The following is a 4,675-nucleotide window of genomic DNA, read 5'->3' as shown; positions in this document are numbered from 1 at the left end:
CTGGCAGAGCCTCTGAAGAGACAACTATGTCAGGCTCCTGACAGCAAGCACTTGTTGGCATCCACAATAATGTCTGGGTTTGGTGGGTTTTTGGGGGATGGATCCCCAGGTGGGGCAGTCTCTATATGATCATTCCTTCAGTCTCTGCTCTGAACTTTGTCTCTACAACTCCTTCCATGGGTATTTTGTTCCCCCTTCTTAGAAGGAACGAAGTATCCAAACTTTGGTCTTCCAAAAGTTTGATTTTCATGTTGTTTGTGGATTGTATCCTGGGTATTCTGAGCTTCTTGGATAATATCCACTTATCAATGAGTGTATATAATGTGAGTTCTTTCGTGACTGGATTACCTCACTCAGCATGATATCCTTCAGATCCATCCATTTGCCTAAGAATTTCATATATTCATTGTTTTTAATATCTGAATATTACTCCATTGTGTAAATGTACCACATTTTCTGTGTCCATTTCTCTGTTGAGGGACATCTGGGTTCTTTCCAGTTTCTACCTATTATAAATAAGTCTGTTATGATCATAGTGGAGCATGTGTCCATATTACAAGTTGGAGCATCTTCTGGGTATATGCCCAGGAGAGGTATTGCTGGGTCCTCAAGTGCAATTTTCTGAAAACTGCCATCCTGATTTCCAGAGTGGTTGTATCAGCTTGCAATCCCACCAGAAATGAACGAGTTTTTCCCTTTCTCTACATCCTCCTTAGCATCTGCTGTCACCTGAGGTTTTGATCTTAACCATTGTGACTGTTGTGAGGTGGAATCTCAGGGTTGTTTGAATTTGCAATTCCCTGATGACTAAGGATGATGAACATATCTTTAGGTACTTCTCAGCCATTTGGTATTCCTCAATTGAGAATTCTTTGATTAGCTCAGCACCCCAATTTTAATAGGGTTATTTGGTTCCCTGGAGTCTAACTTCTTGAGTTCTTTGTATATATTGGATGTTTGTGCTCTATCGGATGTAGGATTGGTAAAGATCTTTTCCCAATTTGTTGGTTGCTATTTTGTGTATTGACAGTGTCCTTTGCCTTACAGAAGCTTTGCATTTTTATGAGGTCCCATTTGTCAATTCTTGATCTTAGAGCATAAGCTATTGGTGTTCTGTTCAACAAAATTTCCCCTGTACTCATGTGCTTGAGGTTCCTCCCTACTTTCATTTCTTTTCTTTTTCTTTTTCCTTTTTTCATTAGATATTTTCTTTATTTACATTTCTATAGTTATCCACTTTCCTGGTTTCCCCTCCGAAAATGCCCTATCCCCTCCCCATGACCCCTACTCACCTACACACCCACACAGCTTCCTGGCCCCTGCATTGCCCTATAGTGGGACATAGAGCCTTCACAGCACCAAGAGCTTCTCCTCCCATTGATGACTGACTAGGCCATCCTCTACTACATATGCACCTGGAGCCATGAGTCTGATCATGTGTACTCTTTTGTTGGTGATTTAGTCCCTGGGAGCTCTGGGGGTACTGGTTAGTTTATATGGTTGTCCCTCCTATGGGGTGGCTAACCTCTACAGCTCCTTGGGTCCTTTCTCTAGCTCCTTCATTGAGGACCATGGGCTCAGTCCAATGAGGCTGTGAGGATGAACCTCTGTATTTGTCAGGCACTGATGGAGCCTCTCAGGAAACAGCTATAACAGGCTTCTGTCAGTTTGCACTTGATGACAATCACAAAAGTGTCTGGGTTTGGTGATTGTACATGTGAGGTAACACAATCACAAAAGAACACACATAGTATCCACTCACTGATAAGTGCATATTAGCTTAGAATCTTGCAATACCCAAGATAAAATCTACAAACCACATGAAATTCAAGAAGAAGGAAGGCCCAAGTGTGAAAACAAAATACCCATGGAAGGAGTTACAAAGACAAAGTGTGGAGGAGAGACTGAAGGAATGAATATCCAGAGACTGCCACACTTTCTTTTCTATTAGTGTCAGTGTATCTGGTTTTATGTGGAGGTCCTTGATCCATGTAAACTTGAGCTTTATACAAAAAGATAAGAATGGATTGATTTGCATTCTTCTACATGCTAACCACCAGTTGAGCCATTTGTTGAAAATGCTGTCGTTTTTCCACTGGATCGTTTTAGCTTCACTGTCAAAGAACAAGTGACCATAGGTGCATTGGTTCATTTCTTTATCTCCAATTCTATTCCATTGATCTACCTGCCTGTCACTGTACCAATAACATGCAGCTTTTATCAACATTGCTCTGTAGTACACCTTGAGGTCAAGGATAAGTGATTCCACCAGAAGTTCTTTTATTGTTGAGAATAGTATTCACTATTCTGGGCTTTTTATTATTATTATTATTCCAGATGAATTTGCAGATTACCCTTTCTAACTCTGTGAAGAACTGAGTTGGAATTTTCATGTGGATTTCATTGAATCTGTAGATTGCTTTCAGTAAGATGGCCATGTTTGCTACATGAATCCTACCGATCCATGAGCATGGGAGATCTTTCTGTAATCTGGGATCTTCTTCAATTTCTTTCTTCTGAGACTTCAAGTTCTTGTCATACGGAACTTTTACTTGCTTAGTTAAAGTCACACCAAGATATTGTATACTATTTGTACCTATTGTGAAAGGTGTTTTCCTAATTTCTTTCTCAGCCTATTTATCCTTCACATAGAGGAAAGTCACTGATTTGTTTGAGTTAATTTTATATCCAGCCACTTTGCTGAAGTTACTTATCAGGTTTAGGAGTTTTCTAGTGGAATTTATAGGGTCAATTAAGTATACTACCATATCATCTGCAAATAGTGATATATTGACTTCTTTGTTTCCAATTTGTATCCCTTTGACTTCAGTTTGTTGTCTAATTGCTCTGGTTAGAACTTCCAGTACTATATTGAACAGGTAGGGAGAGTGGACAGTTTTGTCTACTCCCTGATTTTGGTGTTATTGCTTCAAGTTTCTCTCTTTTTTAGATTGACATTGGCTACTGTTTTGCTGTATATTGCTTTTACTATGTTTAGGTATGAACCTTGAATTCCTGATCTTTTCTATACTTGTATCATAAGGGGTGTTGGATTTTGTCAAATGCTTTCTCAGCACCTAATGTGATGTTCATATGGGTTTTCATTGAGTTTGTTAAAATAGGGAATTATGCTGATGGATTTCCATATACCGAACTATCCCTGCATCCTGGGCATGAAGCCTACTTGATCATGATGGATGATCATTTTGATGTGTTGTTGGATTCTAGAAATTTATTGAATATTTTTGCATTGATATTCAAAGGAGAACTTTGTCTGAAGTTCTGTTTCTTTGTTGAGTCTTTCTTTGGTTTAGGTATCAGAGTAATTGTGGCTTCATAGAACAAATTGTATAAAGTACCTTCTGTTTCTATTTTATAGACTAGTTTGAAGAGTATTGGTATTAGGCCTTCATTGAAGGTATATTATATAAGTCTGCAGTATATCCACCTAGTCCTGGGCTTTTTTCGTTGGGAAAATATTAATGACTGTTTATATTTCTTTAGGGGATATCAGACTACTAATATCATTTATCTGATCCTGATTTTACTTTGGTATCTGGAATCTGTCTGTAAAATTGTTGGTTTAATCCAGGTTTTCCAGTTATGGTGAGTACATATTTTGTAGTAGGATCTGATTTTGGGGGGATTTCCTCATTTTCTGTTGTTATATCTCTCTTTTCATTTCTGATTTTGTTAATTAGAATATTGTCTCTGTGCCCTGTAGTTAGTCTGGATACGGTCTTATCTATTTTGTTGATTTTCTCAAAGAACCAGCTCTTGGTTTGGTTGATTCTTTGTATAGGTCTTTTTGTTTCCACTTGGTTGATTTCAGCCCTGGGTTTGATTATTTCCTGCCCTCCAAATGGCTTGGGAGTATTTGCTTCTTTTTGTTCTAGAGCTTTCAGATGTGCTGTCAAGCTGCTAGTGTATTCTCTCTCCAGTCTCTTTTTGGAGGCACTCAGAGCTAGGAGTTTTCCTCTTAAGANTGCTTTCATTGTGTCCCATAAGTTTGAGTATGTTGTGGCTTCATTTTCATTAAACTCTAAAAAGTCTTTAATTTTTTTCTATATTTCTTCCTTGACCAAGTTATCATTGAATAGAGTGTTGTTCACCTTTCATGTTTATGTGGGTTTTCTATTGTTTATGTTATTGAAGACCAGCCTGAATCCATGGTGATCTGATCAGATGCATGGGATAATTTCAAAGTTTTTGTATGTGTTTAGGTCTGTTTTGTGACCAATTATATGATCAATTTTGGAGAAGGTACCATGAGGTGCTGAGAAGAATGTCTATCCTCTTTTAGGATAAAATGTTCTATAGATATCTGTTAAATCCATTTGGTTTATAACTTCTGTTAGTTTCATTGTGTCTCTGTTTATTTTCTGTTTCCATGATCTGTCCATTGATAAGAGCAACGTGTTGAAGTCTCCCACAATTATTGTTTTTTTTTTAATAATTTTATTACATATTTTCCTCAATTACATTTCCAATGCTATCCCAAAAGTCCCCCATAGCGCCCCCCACTTCCCTACCTACCCATTCCCATTCTTTTGGCCCTGGCATTCCCCTATATTGGAGCATATAAAGTTTGCAAGTCCAATGGGCCTCTCTTTCCATTGATGGCCGACTAGGCCATCTTTCGATACATATGCAGCTAGAGACAAGAGCTCCGGGG

The sequence above is a fragment of the Mus caroli genome, chromosome 13 (genome assembly GCF_900094665.2).
Source record: "Mus caroli chromosome 13, CAROLI_EIJ_v1.1, whole genome shotgun sequence".
NCBI classification, from domain to species: Eukaryota; Metazoa; Chordata; class Mammalia; order Rodentia; family Muridae; genus Mus; species Mus caroli.
This window is presented reverse-complemented; position numbering follows the sequence as displayed.